We start from the raw sequence: 15066 nt of genomic DNA on the forward strand, positions 1-15066 counted from the left end.
TGGAATTGCAGGAAGCCTGTGGACTGTTAGAGCAACATCCAAATCTATGGGCAGACATTTAACTGACTGGATTACTGCTGTTTTTCTCACAGGCATTATCATTCTGCAAAAGGGTTGCTCTGGTAATTTTCAACTGAATGTATTCATTGTGTTGGAGAAATTCACTACATAATAGCTGATGCACTTAATGAACATGGTGGTAAACAGGCAAATCATGTTTTCATATAAATAACAAGATCAATAAAATCTGCTTCTTTTTTTCCCCTGCTGCATTCTCTCTGGTAAAAACACACCCTGTGTGACCTGAGAACTAATATCATGTTTTGGGTCAAACCATCATTTTCCTTTTCAAATCCCCCCCCCCTTTTGTTGGTATCTAGCACAGCCCTTGGCACTCAGGGGCTCACTGTAGCTTTACTGAATTGAACCAAGGTCATCAGCCTTACACTTGCCTTCTGCTTTGACAGAAATGAAGAATTTAGAAGACTGTAGCAGGTTTTGTCTCTTGAAATGTTTCTATGTGAAGAAAGATAAATTGTGCTTATAACTTTCCTGTGCATTCTTAAGCTTTCAGTTCTCAGCGAAACTATTGTTACATATTGATTATCAATTCCTGCTATGTCTTATTATCTATTTGATGGTGTAGTGATATTCCATCTTAAACAGAGCCACGGGAAATTATTTTCCAGTTAAAGAAAACTTCTAAAAGGGACAAGCCCCCCCTTATTTTCCACCAATGTACAACATTACTATAACATTCTTTTCTTTCTTTGTCCTTTCATTGACCACACATTTTTGAGTATTATGTTCAAGGACTTGTTCTAGATTGAGGGACCTATGGAAGATATATTTTAGAAGAAAGAAATTTGTATAAAACACACACACATATGTTTGAATATATATATGTATGTGTGTTTGTGTGTATGTGTGTGTAATGAGAAATGCTGTGAGAAGAATAGGACAGGAAAATACAGAGAGTAATGGGAAGGTTATTATCTTATTGTACTTAAGCTCATTCTCTCTCAGGAGGCGATATCTGTTCAGAGACCAGAAGAAAGTAGGGGTGAAAAATTTGCAAATATTTGTGGAAAGAATACACCCAAAAAAAGTGTCATTAAAATATAAGGTCACCATGATCAGTGAAATAAGTCAGAAAGAAAAAGAAAAATACCGAGTGGTCTCACTCATAGCAGGAATTTAATAAAACTAAATAAGGGACCAGGAAAAAGACTAATACAAAGTAAAAATCAAAATCAACAAGCAACTATAAACCAGAGACACACTACGGGGGCAGGGGGAAGGGAAAGAAAGGATTAGGATCAAAATAAGGGGGGGTGCAATTGTGTGGTGAATATAACCAAAATGAAAATACATACATTGTGCAAAAATGAAAAATGATGTAAGAATTATATACAATAAAATATTAGAAAAAATAAAAGGTCACAGAGGTAGCGTGTGTCAGATTAGAAAGTTCATGAAGGCTTTGGTAAGGGAGCTATATTGTGTAATAAGGCCTTGGAGAATTTTGTTCAAGGTTGTGATATGATTTGATTTCTGTTTTCCAAGTATGCCTATAATCCCTTTTGAAGAAGGGACTGTAGGTGGGTGAGGATAAAACAGGAAGATTGCTTAGATGGTGGAGACAATTTGAGTCCAGTTGGAGTTTGAAGAAGTGACAATAACCTGTTGTATTTCCAAATTATCAGAAATAGCACTAAAGAATATTTAGAACAAGCTGAATTTACAGAGGGCTTGGGAGTTATACAACCATCCTGACTGGAACCAAAGGAAATCAAAACTTATAGTCTTCCTCCTTGAATCTCTTTTCTTGTCCTAAACTTTCAAATCATTAATTATAGTCACATCAATTACTATTTCCTAGTTATAATATATTTCCTATTTTCTAAAATTCTGTAGCAACCATGTTCCCAAATGTCATCTCTTAATTGCCAAATCAATGAAAGACTTTTTACTGGCTTCTCAAATACAGTCATAAAATTGACTCCTGCTTTCATCTCCACCATGCAGCTTGGGTCTCCATGAATCTCTCTGATCTCTATCTCATTCAAAGGCTCACCTCCTAATAAAGTAATATATATGAAGCATGAACTGCTGTTGTTTACAGCATTCTACTAGTATTCGTTGCTCCTCCCATATCACATTTTCCCAGTTTTCTGACTAAAAGTTGATGCCAAGTTAATGCCAAGTCAGCTAACATTCCCATGTTGCAAAATGTCTCCATGCTTTAAAATCAGTTTAGTTCCTTACCACCAACGTACTACAAAGACAGGATCTCACTGCTGTCTACCTACCCATTTTCATGTCCTAACATCCCCTGCTTCACACTTGTCACTTTACCAATGTTAAAGGAACATTCATTCTGGGTTTTTTTTTTTTTTTTTGTCCTTTGTTAAATGCTCCTTCTCTAGACACACACATGTTCACATTAAAATATAGTTTCAAGGCCTCCCTGCTGGTGCAGGTGTTAAAGACAGTTCTATGACACTATCTCCATCCATTGCAGCATGAGTTCGAACCCTGGCCAGGGAGAAACCCACATAGCGCAGCAGACCTCTCCTGCCTTGCTCGCTGCTCCCCTCAGCAGTGTATATCAGTACATCTGCCTGTTCTGCTCCCCACTCTCTCTGGTGAATCCTCTTACCCTCACACCTTGACCTGTATCCCAGTTCTTGTATGCATGAATAAATAATAAAATATAGTTTCAATCCACTGTTAAACATGTAGCCTAAGCATTTAGTCTTCTCTGGTATCCAAATTGGGTTAAATGTTGTTTCTCTGGCAACCTCTCTATCACCGCATCTCTGTACCTTATTATTATTATGTATCCAGAGGATTTTTTCAACCAGAGCATGAGTGTCTTGATGGCAGGACCAAGTATTCATCATGTTTCTCTAGTACTGCACACATAAGTAGACTCTAGGGGCTTAGTCAGCTGTTAGCTGGTGACTAATTTAATAAACTAATTTAATAAACTATTTTTAAAGTTCCCCGGTTTCTCCTAACATTAATTCTTTGGACTACATCTTTGAAAGTACTAATTTGGCTGTAGTTTTAAACACTAATGTGTCTATTTTGACTATAAGATAATGCCTCTTAAATTGGGGTTTATAGATTCTTGCTATTTGAGTATTAAATTTGTTTTAAATTTTGTGAATTTACTTAAACAAAAATTCATAAATCAATATAGGCATATTCTGAATGACCACTTTGTAATTCAGACTTGCCATTTGGTTTCAGGAGATGTGCTTTATTTTTATTTATGACAATGATCCAGCTAGTGTTCACTTAGTTACAGCTAAACTTATAATTTAGTTGGAATCTATGCCTGTGAGATAGTTGAAATTTTTTCTAAGACCCACAAGATCTAAAATTGGAGAAGCAGTACTACAAGTGAAGAATCCATTATCTCACAATTAAAGCACTCTATTGATCTGAGCATAATTTTATGGTCTAAACATAAATGCTACTCATTAAACATACAATTACCATGTTGTTTTTCTGCCCCAACTCCATGCTGTGGACTAAACCATTATCCAAATATATCAAAGACTTCTCACCTGCCATTTCTGCATTTCTGCATTTTATTTATTGCTCATTTCTTTACTTGAATGCTATATTCTCTATAAACCTTCAATGATTGCAGTATTTGAAGTTACCTAGTTATACTCCCCTTTGCCCTCTTTTGTTATTAACTATACACCTCCAAATATCATGCAAAAATGCCTTTCTTGTATCTTTCATTTATTCAAGTCAAAGTTTGGAGAGGGTGAGTGGAGCTAGGAGTATTATTCATTCAAGTGAATAAAGAAGACAAACCATTTTGATTACAGCATTTGTACAAATGTTGAAGGTGTTTTCTCTGCATACCAGAAAGTTCTATTGATTTGTATAAAACAAAGGAAAGAATAGAGAAATAAAAGCAAAGACAGGAAGATGTCCATTTATAGGGATAAAACTGGACTTTTAATGTTGAATTTAATGTTGTATATACATACATTGATATATAATGATGCATGTATATGTTTGAAGGTATATAATGCAAGGTAAATTCATAAAAATTAAAAAGCAAAATAAATGAAATTAATTGCCATCTATGATTTACTTCATGTGCTTAGAAAAGGTGAACATAGGGCAGGCAGAGTTTATGATGAAGAAAACCACTAAAACCTAATACCTCTCAATAAGTTAAATATTTTTTAATTTTTATTGTGACAATTATAGAATATACAAAATTGGTTAAATTATAGAGTGATATGTGGCCAGTTATCTCTCTGAGCAAGGAAATTAGATGCTCTGACTGTGATTTTTTTTTTTTATAAGTGTCCTTATTAGGACCATTGTTCTTTCAGAACTTCATTGTAAAAGACATTTCTGTGTAAAAACATGTCAGATGAAACCAGAAGAAAAATTGCTCCAGAAATCACATTGTTCTAGCATTCTTTAATGTTTTATGGAGACTTGTCTGGCATCTCCTGATCCCAAGTACTGTGTTCTGTCTGAAATTGCATCTCTTTATTTAATTCCCATGTTATCCTGGGCAAAATGTGCATTGCTTAGTAATAGGATGTAAAAAGAGATTTGTCACCTCCAAAATATGCATTACTTAGAGCTACTGCAGCCAGGGGAATAAGCTATTCACCAATAATAAATGCAGTTAACTCTCTTCTGAAAAGGCCATGCATTACTCTAACTTGAAACCAATGCTTAACAAATGTTTTCATTAGTTTATTATATATTCTGGTATATGACTTTATGGTGAGTAGAGATTTCTGGGGTTGGGAAGATGCCAGCAATAGTCCACGTTAATCTTCTTTCCTTTAACAAAATTTAAGATTGGATTACACTCACTTCTGTTCTGGACTTTGTGACTACATTATGAGAGCATCCACCATTCATTTATCAGGCTGTGTTATAGGCTGAATGTTAGAGAAGTCATGAAAGCTTGTGTCTGCTTCCCCAGGACTGCCGCCTATATATCCCTAACTGAATCCTTTAGCCTCTCGGGCATAAGTTTTGTAATCTATAAAACAAGTGGTTGAAGTTTTAAGATGCTATTCATTTTAAGACACTGGATTTCTATACTGGGATTTAGAATCTGGTCATAGCTTCATTCCTTCCTGTGGTTTCCACCAATATGAACTCACCACTTCTCTCCAGTCCCTAATAGACATCTCCATCATTTCCAAAGCCCACTTCATGTTTAACACAGCAGGAGTGGTTGTCAGCTTAGTAACAAAACAAAAGAAGTTTAGAATCCCTGATTTTGAGGAAAGTGTTTAACTCCCCATTCTTGTAATTTTCTAAGCTGTCACACAAGAATTATATTATATTCCTCTTAATAAATGAAAACTAGTACTCTAAAGAAAGAAAATAATCTATCATGAAAATTGAAGTTTAAAGGCATGGGATTGAATTCCTGATTGGAACATATTGCTCATGGAGGAGCCATAAATTTTACTAACAAATTTTAAAGTCAATTAAAAAATAAAAGTAAATGACTGTTGTCAAATGTGCCAGTGGCTTAGAGTTACTAGTGTTCCTTACTCAAATGGAAAGATCTTAGTTGGGTTTGTGTTTTAGTCCTTCGTATATAATCAGAGGTTGTCTATTTCTTCAGGGGTAGCCAGTGGAGCTGAGCAAGTGAGTAGAGATCCATCAACCCTCTCATCAAAGGGTCTGAGTATGTAGAACCTTTGCTTTTGATGGCTTTTTAAAGCTTGTTTCTGTTTCCCCAGCACTGTCGCCTATATATCCCTAATTGAATCCTTTAGCCTCTTGGGCATAAGTTTTGTAATCTGTAAAAATATGTGGTTGAAGTTTTAAGGTGCTTTTCATTTTAAGACACTGGAATTCTGTACTGGGATTTAGAATCTGGCCATAGCCTCGTTGCTTCTTGTGGTTTCCACCATTCTGAAGTTACCACTTCTCTGAAGTCCCTAATAGGGACTTGGAATGGGGTATCGCCATTCCAAACACAAATTTAAATCATGATTCTAATTTAAATCATGCACTCCCTCTGATAAGTTGCAGAATGTGATTTGATACTGAAGCTTGTAAATATAGTATTTCCTTTTTACTGAAACCTAGTGTTAATTACAAAAAATTAAGGGGCCTCCCTGTTGGCCTAGGGGTTACGTCTCAGCACCACCACAAAGAAGGCCCACCTCAGAAGCCTGAGTTAGATCCCCGGCCACATGGCATAGCAGACCTCTCCTGTCTTGCTTGCTGCTTCCCTTAGCAGTGTATTCCAGTGGTTCTGCCTGTTGCTCCCCACTCTGTCTCTGGTGAATCGTCTCATCCCCCGAACCCCCATACTGCTGGCTTGTACCCCAGTTCTTCTACACAAAAATAAATAAAATCTTAAAAAAAAATAAAGGAATGACACCAGCCACATCTAAGCTTTATGGTTTGACTTAAATCTATGTTTTTCCTACGGCTTAAGCCTATACCTCTGGTTTTTACCCTCCAAAAAAATAGGACACTGCTGTCAGTCATCACTTTAGTGTATCCTTAGCTTCTATGTGACCCCAGCCTTTCATTTTTAAAAATAACCACAAGGTTCTAATTTTGTTTTTCTTAATAAAATCCATTTGTCTTTGCAGCCACACACACTCTAAGTTATCAACAATATACATGACTCAGGATTCTTTTGTCTAATCAATGGTCTATATATATACAATTCTGAATCTCTATTTGCATGCCAGAATTGCTTTTTCCTTTACTTATGCCCAGTTGATACTGAATCACTAACCCATATTTAAGCATGCAACCTTCCATTCCGTTAAATATCAAAAGTATATTAACTTCTTCCTTCCATTGCTCTTTTAGAAAAAGTGGGCTTTTAGAGAAATATTTAAACTAATGACATTGGTGTTGTGATATTCACCAAGTTACTACTTCTCATGGGGACTAAGGGTGGCATATTAAAGTCTCAAGAGGTATGTATGCAATATGAAAAAGCTTGTTCAATATCATCATCTAATATTTATTTGGAATAGAATGTGAAGACTCATGATTCCCAGATTATAAAGTACAAAAAATAAGCAAATCTTTTCAGCATTGAGGATTGCAGAGTATGTGATAGAATATATAGAGATATATAGAACACATGGGGAAAGAAGGTTAGGAACTTTCTGTATGTTGAAGTACAATATAAATATTTACTGTCAGGCCTCCCTGGTGGCGCAGCATTTGAGCGCTGGGCTGTGAAGCTGCCCGCAGCCTCTGCAGCGCTGGTTCAATCCCCAGCCACCAGGCGAGGGTCCCACATGGTGCGCAGACCCCTCCTGCCCCGCCCGCTGCTCCCCTCAGCAGTGTGCTTCATCAGTCTGCCTGTTCTGCTCCCCGCTCTGGCTCTGGTGAATTCTCTCACCGTCCCGCGCTTCTAACTGTACCCAGTGCTTGTATAAATAAATAAATCTTAAAAAAAATATAAAAAATAAAAAAAAATTACTCTCAACTTATTAAAAGAATAGTGGGGGGGATTTTCACAATACATCACATAGCAAAATATCTTTTTTTTTTTTTGTTTTTGTACTCATCCATATATTCCCAATATCTTTTTTTTTTTTTTTTTTTTTAAATAATAAATTTTATTTTTATATTCCCATACAATTGCAACCCGCCCATTTTGACCCCAATCCCTCCCCTCCCACCCCCACCCCCAAAAAAGTGTCTCTGGTTCATAGTTTTTTGTTGATTTTGATTTTCACTTTCTTATAGTTATTCATTTTCCTGGTCCCTTATTTAAGTTTTCTAGATTCCTGCTATGAGTGAGACCATCCGGTATTTTTCTTTTTCTTTCTGGCTTATTTCGCTGAGCATGATCCCTTCCAGCGCCATCCATGTTGCTGCAAATTGCATGTGTTTATCTTTTTTTTTTTTTTTTTTAATTTGTTTTATTTATTTATTTATTTTTTAAATATTAAATTTTATTTTTATATTCCCCCATACAATTGCAAACGCCCCATTCTGACCCCAATCCTTCCCCTCCCGCCCCCCAACCCCCAAAAAGTGTCTCTGGTTCATAGTTTTTGTTGATTTTGATTTTCACTTTCTTATATTCATTTTCCTGGTCCCTTATTTAAGTTTTCTAGATTCCTGCTATGAGTGAGACCATCCGGTATTTTTCTTTTTCTTTTTGGCTTATTTCGCTGAGCATGATCCCTTCCAGTGCCATCCATGTTGCTGCAAATTGCATGTGTTTATCTTTTTTGAATGCTGAGTAATATTCCATGGTATATATGTACCACATCTTCTTGATCCAGTCATCTATTTTTGGGCATTTGGGTTGTTTCCAAAGCTTAGCTATTGTAAACAGTGCTGCTATAAACATAGGAGTGCAGGTGCTCTTTGGAATTGATGTTTCTGTGTCCTTTGGGTAAATACCTAGGAGTGGAATTGCTGGATCATATGGAAGCTCTATGTTTAGTAGGTCCAGAAATCTCCACACAGCTCTCCATAGTGGTTGGACCAGTTTGCACTCCACCAACAGTGCACAAGAGTTCCTTTTTCTCCACATCCTCGCCAACATTTGTTGTTGCTAGTTTTTTTAATATGTGCCATTCTCACTGGTGTGAGATGGTATCTCATGGTAGTTTTGATTTGCATTTCCCTGATTACAAGTGATGTTGAACATTTTTTCATATGTCTGTTGGCCATTTGCATTTCCTCTTCAGAGAAGTTTCTTTTTAGCTCTTCTGCCCATTTTTTGACTGGATTATTTTCTTTGTTGTTGCTGAGTCTCATCAGCTCTTTGCAGATTTTTGTGATCAGTCCTTTATCATTAGTGTTGGGTGCAAAAATGTTCTCCCAGTTGGTGGGGTTTCTCTTTGTCTTTGTTATTGTCTCTTTTGCTGTGCAGAAGCTCTTTAATTTGATGTAGTCCCAGCTGTTTTCTTTCTCTTCACTATCACTGCTTTGGGTGATGTGTCTGTAAAGATGTCTTTGATGTGCAAATCCCGTAGTGTTTCGCCTATATTTCCTTCTATGTATTTTATGGTTTCAGGTCTTATGTCTAGTTCTTTAATCCATTTTGAGTTGATTTTTGTGTATGGTGTGAGTAGTGGTCAAGCTTCATTCTTTTGCATGTAGCGACCAGTTTTCCAGCACCATTTATTGAACAAACTTTCTTTGCTCCAATGCATAGTCTTCGCTCCTTTGTCAAAGATTAGTTGACCATAAATCTGTGGGTTTATTTCTGGATTTTCTATTCGATTCCATTGGTCTGTATGTCTGTTCTTGTTCCAATACCATGCAGTTTTGATGATTATGGCTTTGTAGTATAGTTTGAAGTCTGGGAGTGTGATGCCTCCATTTCCTTCTTTTTTTTTTCAGTAGAGCTTTGGCTATTCGGGGTTTTTGGTGATTCCATATGAATTTCATCAATAATTGTTCTATTTCTTTGAAGAATGCCATTGAGATTTTGATTGGAATAGCATTGAATCTGTATATTGCTTTTGGTAGGATGGCCATTTTAATAATGTTTATTCTTCCAATCCATGAGCAGGGGATGTCTTTCCATTTCTTTGTGTCTTCTTCTATTTCTTTTAACAGTGTTTTATAGTTTTCTTTGTATAGGTCCTTTACCTCTTTTGTTAGATTTATTCCAAATATTTGATTTTTTTTGTTTCGATAATAAAAGGGGTGGTTTTTTTGATTTCTTCTTCTTCAGATTTATTGTTTGTGTATAGGAAGGCTACTGACTTTTGCGTGTTGATTTTGTATCCTGCCACTTTACTGAATTGATTGATGAGTTGAATTAGTTTTTCTGTGGAGATTTTGGGGTTCTCTATGTATATTATCATATCATCTGCAAATAGTGATAGTTTGACTTCTTCTTTTCCTATTTGGATTCCTTGGATGTCTTTCTCTTGTCTTATTGCTCTGGCTAGGACTTCCAGTATTATATTGAAAAGCAGTGGTGAGAGTGGACATCCTTGTCTTGTTCCAGATCTTAATGGAATTGCTTTCAGCTTTTCACCATTGAGAATGATACTGGCTGTTGGCTTGTCATAGATGGCCTTTATGATGTTGAGGTATGTTCCTTGTATCCCAAGAATTTCAAGGGCTTTTATCATGAATGGGTGTTGCACTTTGTCGAAAGCTTTCTCAGCATCTATTGATATTATCATATGGTTTTTATATTTCTTTTTGTTGATGTGTTGGATAACGTTGATTGATTTTCGGATGTTAAACCATCCTTGTGCCCCTGGAATGAATCCAACTTGGTCGTGGTGAATTATCTTATGGATACATTGTTGGATTCTGATAGCTAAAATTTTATTGAGGATTTTTGCATCAGTGTTCATTAGGGAGATTGGCCTATAGTTTTCCTTTTTTGTGTTGTCCTTATTCGGTTTTGGTATTAGTGTAATATTGGCTTCATAGAACGTGTTTGGTATTGTCCCTTCCTTCTCAATTTTTTGGAAGAGTTTGTGAAGGATAGGCACTAATTCGTCTCTGAATGTTTGGTAGAATTCATTTGTAAATCCATCAGGTCCTGGGCTTTTGTTTTTGGGGAGGTTTTTAATTACCATTTCAATTTCGCTGCTTGTAATTGGTCTGTTTAGGTGTTCTATTTCTTCTTTATCTAGCGTTGGGTGATTGTAGAGTTGTAGGAATTTGTCCATCTCCTCTAGATTGTTGAACTTGTTTCCATATAACTGTTCATAGTAGTTACTGATTATTCTTTTGATTTCTGCTGTGTCCGTTGTGATTTCTCCTCTTTCATTTATGATTCTGTGTATTTGTGCTTTCTCCCTTTTTTCCTTTGTGAGCCTGGCTAGGGGTTTGTCTATTTTATTTATTTTTTCAAAGAACCAGCTCTTGGTTTCATTGATCTTTTGGATTGTTTTTTTAGTTTCAATTTCATTTATTTCTGCTTTGGTTTTATTATTTTTTTCTTCTACTGGTTCTGGGGTTTTTTTGTTGTTCTTTTTCTAGATCTTTGAGCTTCGAGATTAGGTTGTTTCTTTGAGTTCTTTCTTGTTTTTTGATGTGAGCTTCTATTGCTATATATTTTCCTCTTATTACTGCTTTTGCTGCATCCCATACATTTAGGATATTGGTGTCCTCCTTGTCATTCAATTCAAAGAATTTTTTAATTTCTTCTTTGATCTCCTCGTTAGTCCAGTGGTCTTCCAGTAGTGTGGCTTTTAATCTCCATGAGGTAGGATAGTTCCTTGCCTTCTTTTTATGATTTATTTCTAGTTTGATGCCTTCGTGGTCAGAAAAGATGGTTGGTATGATTTCAATCTTGGTGTATCTGTTGATGTTTGTCTTGTGCCCCAGTATGTGATCAATCCTGGAGAATGATCCGTGTGCGCTTGAGAAAAATGTGTACTCCGTTTTTTTGGGTTTAGTGTTCTATAGATGTCTGTTAAGCCCAAATGCTCTAGGTCCTTATTTAGAGCTTTAGTTTCTTTACTTATTTTTTGTCTTGTTGATCTATCCATTGTTGATAGTGGTGTGTTGAAGTCTCCCACTACATATGTGTTTTCTCTGATGTCTGTTTTCAGAGAGGACAACAGTTGTCTGATATATTTTGGTGCTCTTTCGTTTGGTGAGTATATGTTAATGAGTGTTATTTCTTCTTGAAGTATTGTCCCCTTAATCATAATGTAATGACCATTGGGGTCTCTTTTTATTTTTTTGAGTTTGAAGTCTGTTTTATCTGATATAAGTATAGCTGTTCCTGCTTTCTTTTTTGGCCCATTTGCTTGTAGGATTGTTTTCCATCCTTTGACTTTGAGCCTATTTTTATCTTTTGTAGCTAAATGTGTTTCCTGGAGACAGCAAAAGGTTGGGTTTTGTTTCTTAATCCAGGCTGCAACTCTGTGTCTTTTTATTGAAGAGTTTAGTCCATTTACATTTAGAGTTAATATTGATATGTTAGCATCTGTATTTGCCATTATGTTTGTCTTTCCTTTGATTTTATTTATTTATTCTTTTAATAACTTTTTTTTTTTTTTTTGGTCTTCTTTCGTTGTTATTCGTCCCTCTGAGGTTCTGGCTTTAGGATTCCTTGTAGTATTTTTTGGAGTGGGGGTTTAGTCGCAATGAAATTCCGGAGTTTCTCTTTGTCTGGGAAGGTCCATATTCTTTCTTCATGGAGGAAAGAGAGCTTTGCGGGATAGAGTATTCTTGGTTGGCATCTGTTTTCTTGGAGTCTGTTGACTATGTCCCTCCACTCTCTCCTTGCCCGTAGTGTTTCTTCAGAGAAGTCTGATGTCAGCCTGATTGGTTTTCCTTTGAATGTTATCTGTTTCTTCCCTCTTGTCAGCTTCATTATTTTTTCCTTGTCCTGGATTCTTGGGAGCTTTACTATTATGTGTCTTGCTGTGTTTTTCCTTTCGTCGTGGAAGTTTGGTGTTCTTCTTGCTTCTTGTATATCAATTTTCAGCTCCTTCTTCTCATTTGGGAAGTTCTCTTCAATTATATCCATGAATATTTTCTCTGTTCCTACATCTCTCTCCTCTCCTTCTGGAATTCCTATAACTCTTATATTTCCTTTCCTCATGGAGTCAGATAGTTCCCGAAGTCTTTCTTCATTCTTTTTCCTTCGTACTTCTCTTTCCTTTTCTGTTTTGGTTCTTTTTATTTCTGTGTCTTCAAGATTACTTATTCGTTCTTCCATTTCATCTATTCTGCTTTCATTGCTTTTCCCAGAGTTCTTTAGTTCCTCCATTAATTCTTTGATCTCCTGCATTTCTCTTACTTCCCTCTTTAGGGACTCAATTTCCTTCTTCTGATCTATCACTTTTTTAATTATGGCAATTTTAAATTCTCTTTCTGGAAGGCTCAGAAGTTCTTCCAAGTCGCTGTCGTTGCAATCTGGGGAGTGGTTTTCTTTTTGTGGTGTGCTTCTTTCCTGAGGAGTTTTTAGGTTGCGTGTGGTTCTTCTACTCCCTACTGTCTGTTTTCTAATTTGTCGTATGCGTTGGGACACTGTGTTGCTCGGACTGACTGACATCTTGGGTGAACTTCTCCGCTCCCCTCTGGCTCTTCCAGGAGCCATCTCTGTCTTCTGGGGGAGCTTTCTGCTGGTTTTAGGCAGTTTTTACTGAAGAAATGTCCCTGTTCTCAAATGGCGAAGCGGGATGCAGTCCCTGCGCCTCCGGTTTCAGGCACACTCTTCTGCGCACCCGGTCTGCCCCAGACGTGGGTGCCTGCTCCCTCTGTGGGCTCAGACTGCTGGTCGGAAGGGGCCTGGCGTGGAATAACTTCCTGGCTGGCCACTGGGTCCTCCAGAAACCTTCTGCCCTTTTCAAGCAGTCTTAAGAAATGTCCTGTTTTATAGGGTGTTAGTGACTTTTTTTTTTCCTGGTCGCTAGGTGGCGCCAGAGATCTCTCCTATTGTCCTTGGGGGGCTGTTTTTCGCCTCCCCCCACCCCGTGGGACAGAGAACAGAGCGGGAATGGTAGGGTACACCTCAACAGCTTTGGGGTGCTGTGTCTGCCTTGTGCCCCACCGTCGTGGAGAAACCATGCCCCGAATTTTCGTGCCCCGGGTCTCAGTTCAAAGCCCTCAGTTCCAGGACGCGGGCTGTAGCCCAGTTCAGTGGCGCGGGAATGGCGCCTTTTGCACCGCTCCCGTGCCTGGGCGCCTGGTTCCTGCTCACTCAGGGAGGGACCTTTACCTCAGTGAGGACCTCCGTGCGTCTCCCCGCAAGCCTAGGTCGTCTCCCCGCAAGCCTAGGTCGCAGGCGCGGGGACCTGGGCAGCCGCGATCCAGGTCTGCACTTGCTTTTCAAGCGCGCCGAGAGTGCTGCTTTCCCGCGCCAGCTTACCGGCAGCCCGGGCTGTGTGCGCGTCTCCCGGAGTCTTTGTTCTTCTCTAATGGCGTCCGGAGCCGTTCGCTCACCGCCGCGGCGGATCCTGCAGGGTTCGCCTCAGCTCCCGTTCACGGGGTGTGGTGGCTGCAATAGTTCCTTTCCACTCACGGTCCCGCTTGCTGCGTCGTTTGTTCTTGTGGGCCGTTTTGGTTTGTTGTTTCCTCCTCTCTGCCGGTCGGAGAGTGCCGCCTCTGTGGGTGGGGGAGGGGAGCAGGGTTCTGCGCTTCCCTCCCTTCTAGTCCTCTTTTATGGCCACTTTCTTCTTCGGGCAGTTCGCTGGCGTCACCCGTTTATCTTCCGTGTCCCAGTTCTCACTGGGACCTGCCGCTTTTCCTCCCTATTAACTTTTTTTAATGGGAGATCTTACTCGCAGCGTCTCCTCGCCGCCATGTTGCTCCGCCCCTTCTATTCCCAATATCTTAACAGAAATTTAGATAAAACATTTAAGACAGGTGACCTTCCCTATAGAATACAGGACTCCGACAGAAGTATCTAGTCTCCCAGGCTCATTATTTTTCTGAAAGGGACAAGGGGGCTCTGAATTTTGTGAATAAGTTTTGGTATATAAGAGTTTAAAAAGATTGAAAAACAGTAGCCTATTTTGTGGATTATTCTACATGAATCTCATTAATATAATTACAGTCATTATTATAGAGAAAAATAATAAAGAAATATAAAGTATCTTAGGGAACCAGGAAATAAACCACTACAACATGACTGAGTACTGAATTTTGACTCTGGAAAACATAAGATCAAATTCTGTCTCTGTCATTTAACAGTTATGTGACATTGCTGTAGTATCTCTGAGCCTCCGTTTCTTCATATATAAAGTGAGGATTATATTATCTTGGTCACAGTGGTTGCTGTAATAAGTTAAATAAGTTTATAGAAAGCATTTGCCAGAGGGTATGCCATGCTCATCTATGTAATTACTACTATAATGACTCAGAAATTCCTGCACACCTGTTGGCTACCATGCTTTTTTATGGTGGAAAGCAGCGATAATTTCCGTATGTTGGTGTGGTGTGGTACTTGGTTTTGTATGTAGGATGGAGCTGTATAAGGACTTATTTTGATTGCCAACCTAACGAAATCCCTTTCCTATCATATATAAGAAACATTCTCTGACCATCTCATTTTAGTGTGTTTCATACTGAAGTTCCTTGGGTGCCTCTTACCTTACTAAAATCTGACCATATTTTGAAAGAGCA

General features: G+C 38.1%; 1 protein-coding gene across 6 annotated transcripts in view; it reads left to right on the plus strand.

Annotated features, from left to right (window-relative positions):
• Positions 1-15066, plus strand: part of RIT2 (Ras like without CAAX 2) — a 460431-nt gene that overhangs the window by 151646 nt on the left and 293719 nt on the right. Inside the window, exon 1 of one of the 6 annotated variants that reach the window (XM_054694080.1) lies at positions 5639-5661. The exons of the other annotated variants lie outside the window; for them this stretch is intronic. The gene's annotated coding sequence lies outside the window, so the exon portion shown is untranslated. Of the gene's footprint in view, positions 1-5638; positions 5662-15066 lie in introns of those variants that run through there. 6 annotated transcript variants of the gene reach the window in all.

This window comes from Talpa occidentalis, unplaced genomic scaffold (assembly GCF_014898055.3).
Source record: "Talpa occidentalis isolate TD23 unplaced genomic scaffold, MPIMG_talOcc4v2.1 talOcc4.13, whole genome shotgun sequence".
In the NCBI taxonomy this organism is placed as follows: Eukaryota; Metazoa; Chordata; class Mammalia; order Eulipotyphla; family Talpidae; genus Talpa; species Talpa occidentalis.